Raw genomic sequence first — 21,877 nt, 5'->3', positions numbered from 1 at the left:
AGGCTTTGTATCACCCTGGGGTGGAATGTTCTCCCTCAGCACCACTGTGCCCACACAGTGTCCCCCACCATCATCACCGTGGCCCTCGCCCCCTTTTCCTCAGTGAGGCAGCTCAAGGTGCCTCCAGAATCTTCTCCTCCAGCATCTTCTCCCCCAGCACAAATATTCCACATGGGCAGTGAAGCCTCTGTGTGCTCTGAGGCTGGGAAGCCCCCTGGAGAGGCTCCGTTCAGTGGGATTGAATTAAAGCACCTCTACAACGGGATTATGGTTGTTCTCTCATCTGAGTTTCAAAGCACCTCAGCAGAGTGACCTTTCCTCAAGTGTTTGTCTCTGATTCTTCCTGATCTGAATTTTCTGCAGGGGAAGAACTCAAAGAGAAGGGAATGTGCTTTCCTTTCCCTCTCTGCACGGTGGGCACATCACATCTGTTTTCCCGGGTTTCGGGAGCTCTGAGATTTTTGCATTACCCAAGATAAAAAATAATTTGTATCAAAGATACAAAACCCGGTGCTTCGGGTCACAGCTCAGCTGCAAACTGATGGAATAGGGAAAAAATATCATTTCCTGGTGAGGAAATCATTCCCCAGTTGTGTGTGATGAGTTCCTTGCTCCTTCCTAAGGAATAACCGTCAGAAAGAGAGGTAAAAATCAGGGCATTCCCAGCCTGCTCCAGCACAGAAATTCCTCTGTTTCAAAGGCAGGGTATTTTTTTTTTCTTTCAGGACTTATGCAGTTATTAAGTAGATTTATATATATATTTATTTACCCAGTGGAAAGTGTCCCCATCCACGGCAGGAGGTTGGAACTGGTTGGTCTTTAAGGTCCTTTCTAACCCAAATCATTCTCTGTTTTGGATATCTGGCTTTTTTATATGTACTAGTACTTTTATATGCAAATTTAGGTATTAAATGAGAAATTCCTTCTGTTAGTGAATTTATTTTTAAGTCCATATGGACAGGTCTATGACATTATATCACATAAGGGCACATTAAATCCTAACTCACACTTACATGCAATTAATATTGGCTTATTGCTCAAGCAATAGAGTAGAAAGATGCTGCAAACATTTAATTTGCCCCCTTTTCCATGTCTCATGACTCAGTTTCCCTGGTTTTCATTTCACCCTTTCTCACACTGTTCATGTTTGCAGCCCTGAAAAAGTGCTTTTTTTTCCCTGTGCACTGTCTGGATCCTGCAGCATCTCCCACCTGCAGGGCATTTGAATTTTCAGGTTTATTCAGGACTATGATTTCCAGTGAGATTTTATTCTCTCAACTATCATCTTGATGGCAGTCATTTATACTTTGAATATGAAACACACCTTATTAATCCAACCCTTTATGAACTACTCTAATGCACAAATGATTAAAAATGTAACATAGAGATTGTCAATGGCACATACATCTCCAGAAAGAGAGAAAATACCTCACAGGTACAGACACAAACCTCTTAAAAATTAAGTATAAGCAGCAGAAAAATAGAGGAAGGAAGTTTCTAATGTATATTTAAAATCCTAAGTGACAGTCACAGCACACCAGCAGCACAAGAATAGGAAAGACCTGTGAGAAAACAGAGTAATCACCCCCATTTGATAACAATTTCTGTGAGGACAGATCAGATGGCAGAGCAGGAGTTATGGGGGTTAGTTTGGATGCAACAGCTCATTTTGGGCAGGGGAAAAAAATAAAATTAAAAACAACAAATGTGGAGAAGCCTCAGTTGTTTGAGTCTGGCTGAGGAGGGGCTTTTACAGGGCAGTGCTCAAGGGACTGTGACTGAGGTTACACACGAGCTCCATGGGAACAAGGACAAGGCAGGGTGTCCATACTAATTGCTGGGGAAGTAGCCAAGTGTCACCAGGGAGAAAATTGCATGGCTGAACTCCAAGAGGCAACGGGACCAAAACACAAAGGAATAAAAGCTCAGAAATGAGCAAGTCCACACTGGCTGGGTGAAATGTTATCTGAGCAAACAAACCAATGCAAGGGCCCCAGAAAGCATCTCTCTCCTCTAAAGGGAGATCTCTCTCCTCTAAAGGGTGCCTGGCAATGCTGTGAGACGTTGCAGAACATCCTTCCTAGATGCTGTCAGGCAACACTTGATAAAGTGTCCACAGCCCAGTGCTCCAAGACTTCCCAGCAAATGTAAATGGATAGGTGCTCCCTCCTTCCAGTCACAGGTCAGCTGCTGTGTCCTCACACACTCTGGGGCTGTGTGGAGACAATCCCACACACTTTAGTGCCCCCATAAATCTGTGTGGGCACCGCTGGCAGCTCCGTTCTGCCCCGTCACCCCCATGGATGCTTGGGAAGCCACGGGCTCGGGGCAGCCAAGCACCACCAGAGCAGAAACTCCTGGGATGTGCAAACCCTTCCTGAGCACTGAGGCTGTTCTCACACTGTAAATCACACCTGATACCCTGTACACCACGTATTAGCTGCTTAACCCCAACTATTAGATGTTTAAGCCCAGCTAGGTGGGAGCTCCAACACTTGTCCCACCTTCTGTGGGTACATCCCAAAAGAAACCCTCCAGCAGAGCAACAGGTTCAAACCTTGCAGAGCAACAGGTTCAAGCCTTCATGACAAATTATACCTGGATATTTTGCACTTACAGTTACCTTTAAATGTGAATGCAAAGAAAAAATGTTATATATTTGAATACAAGTCTGTTTATCAAATATATCAGTGTCCTTTCTGTTATAGTCTATATTGGTTATTAGTTGATAAGTGTCAGCCTATAAATAAACCAGTGCTGCCATTCCTAAGGGTTTAACCTTGGGTCATCATCAGAGTCCTCAAAGACAAATATGGAAGCAGTTTGCAGATTATCAGACAAAACCAAATCCACCTTTATACCTCCAAGTTTGGAGCAAACCCCCCCCCCCCAGGAGCCCAGCAGAGAGCACAGGGCAGCTCAGGGGGTTGGGATAGTTCACTTCATGGGGAATTCATGCAGGATTTGCTCCCCTCTGACTGCCCCAGAGGTGTTTGGGGCTTGCAGGTGTGAGGGGAGGGGTTTTCAGTGCTGAGGCTGCAGCTGCCACACCACAATTCACCTGCTCTGTCTCTGCTGGAAAGTTCTCTGCCAGGAACCTCCTCTCCTCAATCCTTCCCTCACCTCCCACACAGGGAAGAAACCAGCTTTGGATTATAGAATCATGAAATCATTTAGGTTGGAAAAGACCTCTAAGATCATCAAGTGAGGCCTCACCAGGGGGACAAGTACTTCCTTATGTATAAGAACCACAAACCCCAGCTGGCATTATATTCCTTAATTTCTTTAATGCAATCAGCAGCAGTGGCACATTTCAGCAACAAATTCCAATTCATATTCCCAAGTTGGTTAAAGAAGGAGGTCAGAAATTCAGACATAATGCAGAAGAGGGGTTTGGGGGGGCACACAGAGGGCAGAGGAGGCAGGGAAAGGGGTAAATCAGAGCACTTCTAAACAAGCAGTTCGGAGAAGAAGTAAAAATATCTGAACACAACAGAAAACAACCTTCCAACCCATTCTTATGGGTTTCTCAGAGAAGCTGTGGCTGCCCCATCCCTAGAAGTGTCTAAGGCCACGTTGGACAGGGCTTGGAGCAACCTGGGATAGCAGAAGGTGTCCCTGCCCATGGCAGGGGGTGGAACTGGATGGGCTTTAAGGTCCTTTCCAACCCAAACCAGTCTGGGATTCTCTGCCTCTAAAGCAGGACCCCATAAGTGACCACAGCACAGGACAGCTCCAGCTTACACCAAATGTTCTGGAAACTTCCAGGTGTTACATCTTACTCACATGAATATGAAAAACAGCCTCTGCTTATCCTTGACCAGACACCACACTGAATTTTAATGGCTCCATAAGAATTTGATGGCTTGCAGAGAAGGGAGCTTTTGTAATAAGGTTTGATAAAACATCACCCCTGGGAGAGCTTGTACATAAACACCTCTAAAGAGTTATGCAACCCCAGCATGCAGCTCTCCTGACAACAAATCCATCCAGCACCAGGAGCACAACCTGACTGAAAAAAAGGGTTCTATCTCTGCATAGCAATGAGCTCTTCCTCAGAGTGCTGCTCCTTTCCAACCAGGAATGCAAAAGGAAGCAGAAAAAGGCTCCTCCCACTCCTGAAACTCGGTGAAATTATTGTTTTCGGCAAGAGGATCAAACCCAAGACTTCTGCCAGCGCTAGAAAACACGTTGTTTGCACAATAATCACCTCCCTCAAATGGCAGCCGGGTGTCATTCCATGTTTTCCCAATGCCAGCTGCCAGTCGGGGTTTCTAAGGAAACACCGATGCTGGGGGAGCTGGAGGGAGGGGGAAGAAAAGGACAGAACCTAAAAATAAGTGTCCCACGCCTCTTCCAGGCCTTAAAACCACCTGATGGAAATATTGCCAGCATCTTGGAATGGTAACATTCCTGAGACACCCCCGAGGCTCCACCCCAGCGGGATCATTTTGCACCGAACAGTGTTTTGCTACGAGGGGGGTCTAGTTCTGAAATCACATTATTTTTTTTTAAAGGGTGTTTGGGAAAATATGCTGACTGGATTATTCCTCAGATTACCCAGAATAAATGGCAACTTCATCATTTTGTGCCACTGCAGCCCCAAATAAGACTCGAGGTCTTACGTGGAGCACGAATAGGAATTTCACTGATTTTTGAGGATCGATGGTTTTCATGGTGGAAATGCGAGATTTTTTACTTTTAATTGAACTGAAATGGGTGTGGGAGGAGAAAATAATACCACTCTCCTTGAGCATGGACAGGCCATGCTGGAATCAGACACACAGAGCACTCCAAATCAAATAAGCCCAAAGAAATGACATCACAACACAGCAAGTTAAGCACTTTTTAGGTCAAGCTGTGGTTGAGTCAGGAGGAAGCAAAAATACACCCAGAATATTTTTTGAGAGCTCTAAACCTCTAATTTTTCAAGATGGCATTGTTTATCCAATTAACCCAGAAAAAGATCTCCTCTTGGAGGGCTACACATCAGGAGTATTTCCTCATCTCTGCTGAAATTAGGGCTGTGCTCTAAAAAGGGACGCAAGTCTGGTCTGTAACAGCTCTGAAAACACATTTATTATAAAATAACTGTGACACAAAGCTCTCTAGAAGCACTTAAGTATTTTACCATCTCTCCCAGTTACGTAGGCACCACAACCAGTGCCCAGCCAAGCAGATGATTTCACTGGATGTGACTACTGGGCTTTAGGCTACGTGTAAATAGTCAGAGCTTCACTCCCAGCCAGTCACTAATACACTCCATGTACACATCAGCAGGGAAATGTCTGTGGAACTGAAGTCAGAATGGTTCAGTGTGTTTTTAGAAGTGGTAGCCAGACAGTTTTTTGGGTATAACTTTGATGTTTTGTGCTGTTAGTGCTTAGATGGAGATCCAGGGGATATTGGTTTCAGAGTATGTGCTGATCCCTCACTCTGAGTACCACATTTTACCCTGAAAACTCTCTCTGCTTCAGGGCTGAGTTAGTTCTTATCCTACATAACTCAGGTTGCCCAGAGAATCTGTGGATGCCACACCCCTGGAATTGCTCAAGGACAGGGTTGGGTGAAGCTTGGAGCAACCTGGGATAGTGGAAGGTGTCCCTGCCCATGGCAGGAGGTGGCATTGGATGAGCTTTAAAGTCCCTTCCAACCCAAACCATTCTATGATATCAGAGAGAAACAGTCAGGCTATATGTCACAGATGTAAATATATATATATATATATACACACATATATAAAGTCAATTAATTGTTTCCAGGCATCATTATTTAAAGGAGCCTTTGGTCTGTATCTTGTAAGTGTGCAAGTAGAAATCTAAGTATACAGGAATCAAATTCCTACCCATTATTCTCAAAGGATTACAGGGATATATCCCCAGAGAAGAAGCAAAGCTGGGCTGCTTGTTGGGTGGAAAGTGGTCCCTCCTCTCTTCCAGAGCATCTCCCAAACCCTGCCCATTTTAGAAATCAACCTCCTTCCCTTCCTTGTGCTGGGGGCAGGGAGGAAGAGCCCAGCTTAAATCCCCAAGGCTCATTAGCCATGTTAAAGGATGGTGACACGTCCCCTTGCTTGATAAAATGCCAGAGCCTCACACCCCTCTGCTCTGGCAGCCAAGCAGCTCCCAGGCTGGAGCGGGGGGAGTGCCCAGGGCTTCCCACACTGCTTTAATCAGGGCTTTACTCGGTCTCTTGATATGCTGGGAGAGCGTTCCAGCATGTGGAAATTCAGTTTTAAGTGTTCCCATGGATCATAAGCTATAAAAGAATTCATCTGCTGGCTGAGGCAGGTTAAAGCTTTACAAATTCAAACAGACATTACCTTCACTGCCACGCCGAAGGAGCCTCCTCCCTCCTCCCGGCTGGAACTCCACCAGCTGGAGCCCAGGAGATGGCTTCAATTAGCAGCTCACACACAGCTGAAAAAGAAAGCAGAGAGAAAAAGGCCCCCTCCCTTTTTTTTTTCCCTCTCTCTCCTTACAGTCAAAACCACACCAATTGAATTTGTGCCACTCCTGAGTTTGGGCTTTTTCGAGTTTGATCCATGGTCGTAAAGCAACACAAAATAAAACCACCACACAAAATAAATCTTCGTGCTCAGCTTAGCACGTGGGCAGAACAAACCCGGCCTGACTGACCATCCCAACCTTCCAAAATGCTGGATTTCCATCCAGCTCCTCCCAGGCTGCCGAGGCTGCAGAAGGGCACAGCAGCAATGGGCTGTTCATCCAACTGCAGAATGCTCCAAAGGCTGAGGAGGTGGAGTGGTTTGCCATTTGATGTATGATTAGGGGGAATTAAACTCTTCATTTTTGTGACAAAATCCTGATAAGGACAGCAAACGACTTCGAGAAGGATGAGGAATGTCTGTGATTGTTTAGGGATTCTTGAGGAATAAAAAGGAAATGAGAAAACATGAGACAAAAAAAGAGGAAAATGTAAGGGAGAAGATGATGTACGTTATAGTCCTAAAATTTCCCAAGTAATATTCTAAGTATATTTCACATTATTTAGAATTTAAAGTGAAACGTTTACAAAAATTCACTTATTTGGAAATCTAACAAGGATTTCTTTACCTTGCTCTTCAGTGTTTCTGTCATTGTTCTCCTGGTTCCAGTGGCACCTCAAAATGTTCTTCAGCTTCTCATCAACATTGGAAAAAGACCTCCAAGATCATCAAACCAAACCATGGGACTCTTGCTTAGGAACCCACCATTCTTTAAGAGTAAACCACAAAAGAACAATATATATAAAACATGTGCTCAGCTTCTAAATAACTGGATTTTTGTAATGGATATACAGGTTTCACTTTAAATTCTACATGATGTGAAACATGTCTAAAGTGTCAATTGGGGAAATTTTAGGACTGGAAATTCTCAATGATGTGAAACAGATCTAGAATACTAATTGGGAAATTTTAGAACTATAATAAACATTATCTTCTCCCTTCTCATTTTTGCTAGGAGAGTTTTGCATATCTCCTGGTCCCAAATATCCTTTCTGTGTTTCTTCACACAAAAGAAAGTTGACTCCTTTTATCTTTTAGCACATTTCCCAAAGGAACAGTTTCAGCTTCAGTCTCAGCTATTTGTCCACAGCGACTGCAAATTGATTTATTCCTCAAAATGGTCAAACTTTGTCATCAAAATGCTGGGAAAGGCTTTAATTCAATCTTTGCATGTCCTTTAACTTCCTTTTATCTCTTTTGCTGCTTAAACAACTGCTAAAATGTTAAAGGCAATCTTTTATTTATTTATGAAGCAGCCAAAATCAAGGCAATAGATTAGAAGGGACCTGTGTGCTTTCCTTAAAGCTGCAAAGAAGCAAGACAATGTTTTTATTTGAGTTTTTCAGCCCAGATTGAAGACTGAGGCAGCAACAGACTCCTCCAAAGTATCACTGATAAAACCTCTGGTTAAAAACATGGTCCAACTAAAGTGGGATTTGAAAAAGCCCAAAATATCAGTTTTTATGTCTTTTTCCCTCTCTGATAGGTTGGATTTTGTGTGAGTTTGTCCATATACAAATGAATGTGTACATTTATATAACATGTATAATATATATATTGCATAATAAATGCATAAATTTAGCAACTATATCTGCTGCAAATTTTCAAATGCAGAGGGACAGACACAAATGACCTGGACATGCTCAACAAAACTCCTCTTTTCAACTGAAAATGTCGCTAACCATTTGTTCATGTTTTATGTAACACACCAACTTGTCTTTCACTTTTTTCTATTCCCAGTTCCCATCATTTATATATATTTAATGTCCTGCTCTCAACTTGTGGCTTCATTTCTTATGCTGAAAAGCATATTCAGCACAAGCTGTTTTTCTTGAAGCTCCCTCGTTATTTACTGGAATTTAAGATCATTAATCAACTTCTGGGTGGACTTTTAACGCTCAAGTTTTAGCCTGACATTCTCATATCCTCATAGTAGTGGGAATATCTGGGTTTATGGGGGTTTATTTTGTTGTTCTGTCACGTAAAACTTGGCTCTTTAGTGGGATTTTTAGGCATCAGCTTAAGGAGGGAATGGCTTTTTTCCTCCAGGATGAGGATCTGAATTTCACCAGGAGGCTTTTATACTAAAATAATTTGGGGGGATGTGTGTTAGGGGTTAGTTCCAGTGGGGTTTTTATGATCTTTAGGATCTCAGTAGTTAATTTTCAGCATCCAGCCATGAAAATTTTGGCCTGTGCATGTTGTGAATGACTCTTGGTCCTCAAGAGAGTGGGATACCTGCAGAGAACAGCCTATTCTCTCCAAAAAAACCCCCCAACCTTGCTCTTGTGAAGCTTCCTTGGGTCACCCCAGCAGAAAGGAGTTAACAGGGGGATTTATTCCTATGCAGGAGCAGGGAAATCCAAATTTCTCCTGTCTCCTCTCCGAGCTACTGGCAGGGTTTTAACAGCTGGAGACACAGAAATGGAAATAAGTTCCTTCCAGTCAAGGCTTGACTGGAACCCAAGTTTAAAACCCCAGATTTTGTTCAAATCTCTTGACAAAATCAACAGCATTGCACCAGTGCATTGGTTTCAAAATCAGATCCCAGATCAGCAAAACCCTGGGAGATAACACTGATTTGGGACAATTTTCTAGCCAACTATATTTATTTTATGCTTGGATTGGTTTTTGAAGGATATATAAAATATGAGCATTAATTTTTCCCGGGTCCTGATTGCAGAAACCATCTCAGCTGTTGTATCAGATAAGATTTTAAAGTCTTAAGTTTTATTTCATGGATTCTCTGCTTCTGTATTGATGGGTAGGGTCATTTTACAGATATCAGGTGTTTAGGTAGAGAGGGCTGGTAGTAAAACTGGATTATGTTTGGTATTACTGGCTTGAATAAAACATAAATCACTACTTTAATTTTAATTTACTACTTTAGTTTTACTGCCAGAACCACCTATAGGAATATCTATACCTCCACAAACAATTAATTACATTATAACTTAACACAGATGATTTTACTCATAAAACTGCCACGATACAAATCCACTCCCAAATGTGAAGATCAAACTGTTATTTCTCTTGTTTTATTTCCTTCTGAAAAAATATGAAATAACCAAAAATGACCTTTTGGGTTAATTATGAATTTTTTTTATCATTTAGTTGCTTTAGTTTCAGGGTCTCAGAAGCACTTCAGGACAAATTATATCTCATATATATATGATTTTCCTGAATAAGGACTTTTTGTCTGAGGTAGAGACAGGGCCTAACCCAAGGGCATAAACTTAGTTTTGATTCATTCAGTAGCACATCTGTGGAAGCAATATTAGAGCAGCCTTAAAACACTGAAGTGTTCCAGGGCAGAGAGGTTTATTAGGGATTTCATAGACCATCCTTCAAATCAGACCCCTTAAAAATCTCCAAACTGACAGGAATAATAAACTTGCAGGCTTTCTTACTCAAATACTTTCATATCTAAAGCTGAGTCTGCCTCTCCTTCCTAAGATCATTTCAGTAAATCAGGATTGAGTTATACAACCTAATGAGGGAAATTAATTTCCTAAAATTACCTTCACTGAATGAAAACATAAGGAATATAATCAGATTTTTTTTTTTTCCAGAGGAAAGAGAATCACAGTGAACGGAACAAACTGGGATGTCTCGGATGGAAAAACACTTCCTTTTCTTTCCAAAACAATTTTACTTAATAATTCTATTTTTACTCTCCCACTGACTTCCATCCAATCTCTCTTCACTTTGAAAAGATACAATGATTGCACAGATAAAGCTTTTTAGCTCCTTAGGTGTCGATTCCATACAACCAACAATTAATTTAAAGATTACCTATACGGGATTTCTTTCAGGATCTTTGAATCTCCTCAGAAATACTTCTTCAGATCAAGAACTTTCGATACTTTTGGATCCAAAATAGCTCAAATGGGATATGTTTTACTCCTCCTGTATTATTAACAACTCTTCAAAAAGTGCACAGTTTTCTAGTTTTATTCTAGAAAGTGCCTCCAAATCCAGGATTAAGGCATTAATATTAATAGCCAGAATATGACCATGTGGCATTAAATTCCTGAAGCATCTTTCTACAAATTCATGAAAAGAGATTATGGGGGTTTTTTTGTAGATAAAAGATACAGTCTGAAAAAAAACAACAACAACCCAACCAAAAAATGCAAACCTCCAACACTAAAATAAATGAACTACAAACCCAGCTGAATATCTTTCCCACTGTCCAATCCTGTTGTTTTTCCTGACAAAGAATGGGGAATTCTGCAGGACAGGAGACCTCCCTGCCCACCCTCAGATCCCTTCTTTGAGGTGGTTGAGCTCAGCTTCTCTGGGCTTGTCCTGGCAGCAACGAACACCCCCAGAGACCCAAATCCCACCTGGGCTCTCCTCTGAACCAAAAGGACATCACAGGTCTCTCAGGTCATCACAGAATCACCTTCCACTATCCAGGTTATTCCAAGCCCTGTCCAACCTGGCCTTGGACACTCCCAGGGATCCAGGGGCAGCCACAGCTTCTCTGGGCAACCTGTGCCAGGGCCTCACCACCTTCACAGCCAGGAATTCCTTCCCAATATCGCACCTAACCCTGCCCTCTGGCAGTGGGAAGCCATTCCCCCTTGTCCTGTCACTCCAAGCCTGTGTCCAAAATATCTCTCCAGATCTTGGAGCCCCTGGAAGGTCCTTCAGAGGGGTCCAAGGGTTGAGATTGTGATGTGCTGCATCTTGGGATGAGTGAAAGGTCTCTGCAGGTTTGCTTTGCAGCCCAAAGAGTGATGGAGCACATGTCAAGGATCTGCCTCACCTCTCTCCTCCCACACTGAGCCAAGCAGGAGTCACAGTTCCTTCCCATAGGGGATGCTCAGGAGCTTCAATGAGGGAAACCACCACAGAAGTGCTAAAAACTATCACAGAATCAGAATTGTTTGGGTTGGAAGGGACCTTAAAGCCCACCCAGTTCCACCCCCTGCCATGGGCAGGGACACCTTCCTCTAGCCCAGGTTGCTCCAAGCCCTGTCCAACCTGGCCTTGGACACTTCCAGGGATCCAGAGGCAGCCACAGCTTCTCTGGGCAACCTGTGCCAGGGCCTCCCCACCCTCACAGGGAACAATTCCTTCCTAATGTCTCATTTAAACCTCCTCTCTGTCACTTTGAAGCCACTCCCCCTTGTCCTGCCACTCAGTGCTCTTGTAAATTAATGTTTGCAGCAGCTGCCAAACAGCTCCAGTGCAGCCAGGGAGGGGAGTGGTGTGTCCTGTCCTCCCAGTCCTGCAGCAGGATCTCAGCTCTCCTGGAAGGACACAGCAGTGGCAGCAGCACGTTCCATTAGTTTTCCCAGCTAATGAAAGACCTCAGGCAATATAATTCCTGCTCCTTTCTGGGGAATCGTGCCAGGTATATTCCCAGGCCAATTATTGCTTTCACAAAGAGCTCTAAATCTGTCAACAAGCAAAAGTGTGAACTACAGTATAAAAACCCAGTTAAGACTGGGAGCCAATTGTTATAAGAGGAGTGTTTCTTCTTGCAGAGGGAACAGTGAAATCTGGCTGTGTGACAGCCAGCCCACAGCACCACTGCCCAGCTGATGTGTTAGACACTCAGACCATGCCAGAAAGTTTGTACTCCTTGTTTTTTATTGATAAATAAATGCTTATTCTCAGACATGTCAATATGATAAATATTTTTCCAGCTACTGTGGGAAATTTCAAGAAGGTTCCAACAACTTCCCTCACTGATGGGAATAAGAGCAAAGGTAGAAAATGGGTTTTTATCTACAGAAGTAACAACAGCTCAATGCATCTGAATGTATTGATCTAAAAATTACCATGTGTAGGAATTCTGCAGTTTTCCCATGGAAACTCTGTGTAGGAGTCAGGGAGATACAAAAAAACCTTGTGATCAGCAAAGGCTGAATTGTGGATATTCCCCAAGCCAAGTCTCAGGGCTGGGTGTTGACCCACCTTGGCTGAAGATCTGGAATTGCCAAAGCTTTGCTCGGAGAGTCCTCAGGAACACTTTGGATTTCATGGGGTGCAGCTTGGAAAGATGTTCTATGGGAAAAGGAGACAAGATTTTATAATCAGATGAACTAAAACTACAGGATTGATGGGGACTGTCAACCTAATTATGGAATGAATCATGTCTGGCTCTACAGTTATTAGTCAAAGTAATTCATTATTTGCTTAAAAATAACATTAAAATTCAACCAATAAAACCACTTATTGATGGCTGCTCTTTTTTTTTTCCTTGTCTAAATGTCATCCCTGTTAAGAAAACGTAAAAGAAAAAGTCATTAAAAAAAAAAATCCATCTTTCATCATTTAAAGAAATAGAAAAGTGAGACATTATCTGACAAATACAGAAGTTTGAAAATTCAGATCCTCATCAGGATCTAAACCCTAAATTCAGATCAAAGCTGCCTAAGGTGGAGGAGAACATTTCATAGAGCAGAAGGACCATGTTTGAACACTCTCCAAGCCTGAAGTGACCCCAGTGACCGGATCCTGCAGCAGCCCAGCTCACCCTTCCCTGTTCCCCCCGGCCCTGGATGAGGCTGACGCCCAAAGCTGGGGCAGAAAGGGCCCAACAGCAGCAAGTGCCTCGGGCAGCAGGTCCTGGGGGTGGGTGATGACCCTTCTCCAGACTTCTGGAATGCTCTGCTCCTGCAGAGCCAGCTCCAAAAGCCCGGGGTGACACCACCCCTCCCTCCCTGGGGGCTGCAGGGCTGTGCTCAGCCACCCAAGGCCCTCTCTCTGCTGCAGTGACCCACTTTCACATTCTGCTTTCACCAAGTTTAAGAGGAAAAAAAATACCACCCAGCCCCAATTCCTGCCCCCCCCCCCCCCCCGAGTGCCTCAACAACAAAACCACGAACAAAGAGGCCAGTGAGGACTTTTTAACTTGTTCTTTAACGTTCTTAAGCTGTTGTGGAAAATAAATACGACTCGAATCCTGTAATTCATCCTTCCATACCTGAGGCAATACAACAAAATATGCATTTTTGTAGGCTGGTTTTTTGCTTCCAATAGCTTTGTAATAGTCTTATCCAAAAGATGAACTGCAAATGCTTTTTTTTTTCTTTTTTCTTTTCTTGCATAAGATGCTTTCCTCTGTTGGTGGCAAAGATTGAAGGAATGAAGATTTTCTTTTAAGATCTACGGCAAATAGGACTTAGATTTGATTATTTACTTTTGAATATTAGAGACTTTAAATAATCTGCCTGCGAAAGACAAATAAATTAAGCCTTCAGAACAGTAAGAACATAGTTTTAATCGTGTTTTCCAAGAGGAAAAGCATAAACTCTAAAATGTAGGTTATTTATGGTCCCTGAAATATCACTGCAGTTACAGAGCGAGAAGATTCAATGGCCTGAACTGTTTGGGCATTTGAAGAAAAAGTTAAAAATATGTTAAAATTCCAGAGAAGGTGAAGAAAGAGAATAAAGGATGAGAATTGTCTGGCTGAGTCCCATAAGCACAAGACATGTTCTAGCAGGCAACAGATGTCCCCAGCAGCAGAGACCTGAGTCAGCAAACCCTGTTTAGCACATACTGTTTAGACTATTCTGCTTTAGGTACACAGTCCTGACACCATTATTTAGGCAGCTTAATGGTCACATGCACAGGCATTGCCAGTGGTGCTGTTCTGTTGCCAAACAGATGTACAGTGCTTTTCACAAACCTCCTTTACCATTTTTTTATTGCTTTAGAGAACACACAATGGTCTGTTTCTGCATCTTTATAAAAAAGGCTAATTCTACCCCTTAAATATGCTACATGAGGTACATGAATGAACATATGAGTTAAAACATTTCATGATAATAAACCCGAAACCCAATAAATGTGCATTAAAATTTTTCGGAGCAGAAAAGCTTTATTCCCAGTCTTTGGAGAAAAAGTTAGTGTTAATGTTTTTACTTGGTTAACTCAAATCACTTCAGCATTTGTTAAGAACATAAGTCACCAAATCACCAAATGCTCCTATGCTATTGTGGGGCTGTATTTCTAGGAATGTATTTATAGTATTTGTTTTAAATTTGTGATATTGAATATTTAAGTTGTTCACTGGGAGTAACAGCAGGTAAAATGAAGTTATACGGGGTTTTTTTCCTGTGTAAAAAAGAAATGTCTAAAAATGTGTAAAAAAATGTCTAAAAACAAACCAACCAATCAAAACCCCAAACCAACAAATTTAGTTCCACCTTAATAAACTTAAAACCTGCTGCCTGACTGCTGACCAGAGCAACAGAGGTGCTTTGGGAAGTGTAAATGCTGCAGGATCCTGTTCTGCACCATCACTTCTGTGGTTTGGCAGCCTGGCTTGTGTTTAATGTCAGTTCTAATTGCAGCACCAGAGTACCCAATTATATAAAATGAATCTATTGATGACTATGCCATTCCTCCACGGGAAATCTCAGTTTTATAGACTAGAAATGGGGATCTAGGAATGCTAAAATCTTATTTCCAGTGCAGGCAGACCAGCACAGCCGTCCCAGTGTAGCTGCAAGCTGATTATCCTATGGAATCATTATTTATTTTGATCAGGGAGTCCCTTATTCTGCCAAAAGAACTTTCTGTTGTTGCATCAAGATGCCTTAAATCTCAACCAGATAATTCTTAAAAGTCATTTTTTTTCTCTTGAAATACCTGGCAAAACTACTTGTGCTTAGAACAAGCCCCAAATATACAAGATTTCACTGCACCCAAGGCTGGAGTTCAAAAATTAGTTATCTTACATTCCAGTCCACTTAACAAAATTCCATGAGTTTATTCATAAGGAAAGGTCTTAGGAAGTGCAGGACAAAGCATCCAGAAAAATCCAAACACTTCTAATACTCTCAGTCACGACGAGAAAAGATGTAAAAATGACAAATCCTACCTGTGAGGAACCCATCATGTTCTAGGAGAAACAACAGCAATCAGAAAAGTTGTTTGACATTATTCTGGGAAGAAAAAGACATTTACAGAGGGATTTCGTGGGGAATTAAAACCCAAATCCGAAAAACAAATAGGATTTGATGATGAAGCTCCTACACAGGACTTACAAAAGGCTCCCCCAGTTTAAGTCTATTAGAATGTATTATATAAGGACATATGACAAATCAGCTGTAATCTGGATAAATACAGTGCCTGGAGCTTTGTTCAGCGAGCAGGGACACAAGGAATTACATCTCTTACTAGGGAAGCTGCCCAGCCAGGAATTTGCCACCAAACTTGAAGACAAAAAAAAGTAGGAGTCCACCAAAAGAAGAAAATAGAGACCAGAAGGATAAAAAAAGTGCTCTGAGTGCAGCAGCACCCTGGCTCTTATTTTATATATATAAATATTTATATTATATTGTATTATATTATATTTATTATGGGAAAAACAGGTTTTAAGAGTTTGGGGGAGAAGATAAAGAAGTCAATTTGCACATGAGCAAAGAACCACATGACTGATTTCATGGTCACATATCTATGGGAGCTGTTGCCTCAGTGTGATCATGGGAGGAATCAGACTTGGAAGAAAAGAATAGAGAAATAATATTTCAGAGGTGTCTAAGCTGTTAATAACCCTAGAAACAATTTCCTTTGTTTCTATTTTAAATTTTATTTAAATTTATTTAATTAAATTTCTATTTTAAATTTCTGAGAAAATTTAAAACAGAAAACCTAGCTAAGAAATTCATAGAAGTAAATTCCACGCTCCCAGAAATGGACTAGGAAAATCAGATTTTTTTTTAGCAGGTAAAACAGGACTTGTCACAGTTGGAGGAAACAGAAGATGTGATATGGACAAGACTTATGTATGGGAACACATATTATAAACCTACTATGGAAACTGTGCAAGTAAAACCTGAATATTAGAGAACTTTTGATTGATGTCTCTCCTTCCTGCACTTCTATCTCTGCATTCAATCTCTGAATTAAAATGTTTTGATGGTGGATTCTGCCACTCCCCAGCACAGACGTTTCAAGACACTGCAAGAAATATCTCCAAGCTGAACGTGCCCCACCATCCTTTTAACCCATTCCCACTGTTCCCTGCAAGCCCAGCCAATTGTGCCATTGATTTCCACGGCCTTCAGCTCAGCCCCATGGGACTGAGAGATAAATGTATTCCAGACTCCAGGATGAAGGTTTAAAAAGAGAGGGCAGGGAGATTAATGCATTTGTAACCCTTGTTTCCACAGGGCCAATAAAGAATAAGAAGGATAAAGGATTACGACTCAAAACAATATATCCTTAAAATACAGTGTTTGGAAAGGGCTGCACTGATCTCAATGATATGGATATTTTCTCCATTCCAGAAAGTGGGCACATGCCCAGAGAAGCTGTGGCTGCTCCATCCCTGGAAGTGTCCAAGGCCAGGTTGGACAGGGCTTGGAGCAAGCTGGGATAGGGGAAGGTGTCCCTGCCCACGGCAGGGGGTGGGACTGGATGAGCTTTAAGTCCCTCCCAACCCAAACCAGTCTGGGATTCCATGATCCCCAGACGTGGATTTGCCATGAGGATTCATCGCTAGGAGGAAAATCGTGGGATATTGGGAAGAAATTCTTCTCTGTGAGGGTGGTGACCCTCTCTGAAGTCAAAAGAATCTCATAACTAAAATTAAGATTTTTCTTTCATGGCATTCAGGAGTAGAATTTTCCAGCCTGAATTTTGCAAGGAACCCCTTGCTCAGGTGCTGTTCAGAGAATGGGATGCCGAGCTTTGTCCTTGGAACCTGTTGTTTCAACGAGAGTCCTTTGGAGCCTCACAGGCTTCCCGTTGTCACCAGGTCCAAGGAAGACATGAAAAAGCTGGATGGGAATGACAGGGAGATTAATGGATCAAGAAAGCCCTGGGAAATCTCCACTGTTACCCAGAGAAGCTGTGGCTGCCCCAGCCCTGGAAGTGTCCAAGGCCAGGTTGGAGCAACCTGGGACAGTGGAAGGTGTCCCTGCCCATGGCAGGGGTTTGGAATTGGGTGGTCCTCAAGGTCCCTTCCCACCAAAACCATTCTGTCATTCCATGCTCTGAAAGCCCCCCCAAAAGACACTTCCTGACACCCTAAACAGCTGTTCTGCACATAAATGTGATATATGGAATTTATAGGTAATTTGACAAAATACTGCGCCTGAGGTGCAGCATATTTAAGAATTAACACCATTATCAGCACTTCAGTCACAGCTCTAATAATTATAATCCCATTATAATTTTGCATTTAGCAGCCAAACTGAATATTTCTCTCCCTCTTCCCTCAGTGCAGGCAGAGGAAGGTCCCACCTCAGCCAAAGTGCCACCAGCACCCCCCTGCAGTCAGGTTTGGGAGAGGAGAGTCTCTACAAAAGCACCTTCACCCAGAGCTGAATTTTGCCCAATCTCTTGTTGAAATCAGTTCACTTCAGGCAAGTTTAAACTTGTTTTCTTTCCTCCTGCAACCAGGACCAAGAATTATTATTATTATTTTTTTTTAAGGCTTATTCATGCTTGTTCATCAAGGACTTGCTGCAGATCCAATCAGCCAGGCAGCACAAGGTGACTCAGAGCTGGCAGGTCACAAAGAAGCAGCAGAGCACAAATAGAAAGTGCTTATTTAAAATCAGTTCTGGTCAATATAAGGACTTAGAAATTTCCCCCAGACAACAGTCAGATAATTTCAAATAACGGGGGGTATTTGAGAAAAATCGTTCTCTGCTGGTGGATATTCTCTGAGTCACATTGATCAAATGACTCATGAATTATTTAGTCAGCTCTTAACCTTACGAGGGAAAATTATTGATTTTGCTTCATATATCATATTATGGAATCAAAATACAGGGAAAAATAACATGACAGAAGTGGCACAGAAACAGCCCATCAGCCTGTGTTTATCTGCCCTGTAACAGAGAAACAGGGAGAGTTTGCAACTGCAAAGTTAGAGAGTGGTTCTGCCTTCCCTGGCATCTCCAAAACCCTGTAAAGAGGATTTTTCCCTTGTATAGCAGAAAAACACATTTTGATTTAGATTAAAAACATAAATATTCTACTTTCATTTCAAACAAAGCCACTGTTTGTGTATAAACCGAAGCTGAAACAAATATACAAGTGAAAAATACCAAAATGAAGTATTTATGTCACTGGATTAACATGGCTGGGGGAAAAGCACTCAGAGTTTAAACAGAGTTTTCTAGTAAGAGCTGAAAATTTTTTAGCACTAAACTACACAGAGAACAGTAGATTTTGCAAGGGGAAGAAACAACAATACCATAAATAAAAGTTACAGTCAAGAAAAATAATAAATCCTCTCTCCTTCTCGTTAATACATTATTAAAAAACCAACACTGTGGTTGAAAGTGGACAACACCAGGAGGTACAAAATGAGTGTTAAGCCCTTGAAATAAAACAGCTGGAGATTTCCCAGGGGTTTCTTTGGTCCATTAATCTCCCTGTCATTCCCATCCAGCTTTTTCATATCTTTCCTTGGACCTGGTGACAACGGGAAGCCTGTGAGGCTCCAAAGGACTCTCGTTAAAATAACAGGTTACAAGGACAAAGCTTGGCCCTGAATGGCACCTGAGCAAGGAGTTCCTTGCAAAATTCAGGCTGGAAAATTCTACTCCCAAGTGCCTTAAAAGAAAAAAAAATCTTACTTTTAGTTTTGCACCTTCTTTTTGACTTCATAAAACCTGTGAAAAAAAACACTTGGACTTCTTATTTTCAGTGGCCTCACGTGGCAAAGTTTGGGAATCGTCACTCTGAAAGTGTCCCTATCTCCAGCTCTCAATGGAAATGGAAAATATAGGAAAAAATATTAGGAAAAACTGTTATTCAATGTGATTTATTTTTTTTAATATTTCTATTGTTCTGCAAATTAATACCTGTCTTAATTCAAATTAAACCTCGGTGGTCCTGAAGGGAGGACTCAGCACTGATGACACCGTCACCAAATTTCCTGAATTCCTCTCAAATTTAGTGTTCATTAGGAGGTAGTTCATGACAATATTATACAGGGTTTAAAAATAAATTGTTTGGTGATGTATGGGGTTGTCACCTCTCTGGAATGGAACATTTCTGCTCACAAGGAACTTGGATGAAGTGTTATTTTAGGAGAAGAACTCAGTACTTTTGTCCTCTGTCCCTCTCCTCTGCTCTGGAGTAAAATCCAGCCCAGGAGGATAAGAAAAAAAGGCCCCCCCAAAAAAATCAATATAAATATTTCTTCCTTCAAATCACAATTGGCAAATTAGATCCACATTTCTTTTAGAGAAATTGCTTTAGTGTGAAGCATCTCTGTCAAATGAGATTTCAAATATCTTGTGTTTCCAAGTTTCCCGTGGTTGCTTAAATAATGCATTTACTACATTGGAAGAGTTATCCTCTGGACTGGATTTGTTGACATAATCCAGAGGTATTTTAGCATCATATTTCACATTTTGGAAGCTATTTTGCCTCCATGTGCTCGTTTGGTGCAGTTTGGGGATTTGAGATGTTGTCTTTGACACGTAAACAGCTGAGACTGATGGCCAACCTCGCAAATGAGAGAGGCAAAGATAATTCCATCTCCCACAGCAGGACAGGAGAGCTTCAAACTGAACTGAGGGTGAGGAGATTGCTAGAAAAAGGCTGATTATTTTATCTGCTGAGTGAAATTGCCTCATTCAGAGAACACTTCTCACTGTTCTACATCTCAAAGACACATGGGAAGGGTCACAGAGACACAGCAGAGGAGCAGCAGAAATGAGCAGGCCAAGCAAAGTCAGACTTACATCACTTATAATGCGATTTCTCAGCACACAGACATTGATTTTCCAGGCAGGGATGAGTAATTTAACATCAGGTATCATTTTGAATGTGTTGTCCTTTGTTTGAGATAATTTTCAGCAGGTTTGGGACTGCCCAGCTGCTGCATTTAAATCTTAAACCCTCTTCTGGCAAGTGGGCAGGAAGGCACCACACAGGGCAACCAAACTTCAACAGCCCTTTGATAATTTGATTTGATAGCTGGTCACATTTGATAATTGATTTCTGAGATCCCAGCTGGAGCACTGCCTCCAGCTCTGGGATCACCAGCACAGGAAGGACATGGAGCTGTTGGAGAGAATCCAGAGGAGGCACTAAGATGATGATCAGAAGGATGGAGCAGCTCTGCTGGGAGGAAAGGCTGGGAGAGCTGGGATTGTCCAGCCTGGAGAGGAGAAGCTTTGGGGTGATCTAATTGTGGCCTTCCAGTGCCTGAAGGGGCTACAAGAAACATGGAGAGAGACTGTTGACAAGGGATGGAGTGACAGGATAAGAGGGAATGGCTTCCCACTGCCAGAGGGCAGGGCTAGGTGGGATATTGGGAAGAAATTCTTCCCCGTGAGGGTGGGGAGGCCCTGGCACAGGTTGCCCAGAGAAGCTGTGGCTGCCCCTGGATCCCTGGGAGTGTCCAAGGCCAGGTTGGACAGGGCTTGGAGCAACCTGGCCTAGAGGTAGGTGTCCCTTTGGAATGGAATGAGATGAGCTTTAACATCCTTCCAACACAAACTATTCTGGGATTCTATGATGACAATGACTGTCAGTGTATAAACAAATCAGCAGCATAAACCCACTCATAAATAAAGCAAAAAAATAACCTTATTTGGTCCACAAATATAAGAAACCAAATTGCTTCCCTTGATTACTTATGTTCAAGGGACACTGGCCACTTCACAACTGAATTTGCTGTTAAAAAGATCTCATTTTGAATTCAGCTCTAAAGCAAAACCAATTGCATTTTTAGGAGCAAACAGGACATTCAAACTTGAATGTAGTGGAAATGAACAGTAGAAGCTGTTCAGGCTTAAGGTCAACATATATTAACAATCAGAGAGCCAAAGCAAATTCCTTAGAAATGAAACATTTAATAATTGTCCAATGGTAACCCAATTATGAAATTAGGACAACTCGACAAGAAAACCCCTTTGCAGCTACAAAGCTTCTTAAAGTTTTTAAATTTTAACATTTTGCCATTGGATTTTTTTTTATTATTTTTTTTTTTGGTGAAGAAAAGAAATTTCGTAGAATTGCAAAATAAATGAGAAAAAACACAGCAGAACTTTTTTTTTTTTTTTTGGGGGGGGGGTCAGAAATATAAAAGAAAGAGTTTTTTCCCCCTAAACCAGGAATTATCACTAAGTGGAAATCAGCACATTTTACAGTTTATGATGCACCAGTATTTAAGCTTCTGAATCAAAATGCTGCTGCTGGGAGTTGTGCCTTCCTTCCCCTCATTTTAAATCCCTTTGTCTCTGGAGCAGGAATTACTTTCTTTTCTCTCTTCCAGGTGGAAAGGAGGCCAGGAGCAAAAAAATTAATCTATTCAAGAGTAGCAGAATTTGTCAAAGCTTGATCTATGGCTCACTCTGCCTCGAAAACATCATTTCATAGAAAGTTGATGTGTTTTTTTCATTACTGAGGCAGCTCTCTGTTTAATAA

The 21,877-nt window shown here is 41.9% G+C and overlaps 1 long non-coding RNA gene across 1 annotated transcript in view; it reads right to left on the bottom strand.

Annotated features, from left to right (window-relative positions):
• LOC135419425 (uncharacterized) overlaps positions 1-21,877 on the bottom strand; it is a 43,706-nt gene that overhangs the window by 11,682 nt on the left and 10,147 nt on the right. The window contains exons 3-5 of the long non-coding RNA XR_010432980.1: positions 12,440-12,529; positions 7,077-7,165; positions 6,323-6,419 (exon numbers count right to left, since the gene is read on the bottom strand). This is a non-coding gene — a long non-coding RNA (uncharacterized LOC135419425). The remainder of the gene's footprint in view (positions 1-6,322; positions 6,420-7,076; positions 7,166-12,439; positions 12,530-21,877) is intronic.

Source organism: Pseudopipra pipra, chromosome 10 (assembly GCF_036250125.1).
Source record: "Pseudopipra pipra isolate bDixPip1 chromosome 10, bDixPip1.hap1, whole genome shotgun sequence".
NCBI classification, from domain to species: domain Eukaryota; kingdom Metazoa; phylum Chordata; class Aves; order Passeriformes; family Pipridae; genus Pseudopipra; species Pseudopipra pipra.
Note: the sequence above shows the minus strand (reverse complement) of the source record. Positions and strands in the feature narration are given on the sequence as shown.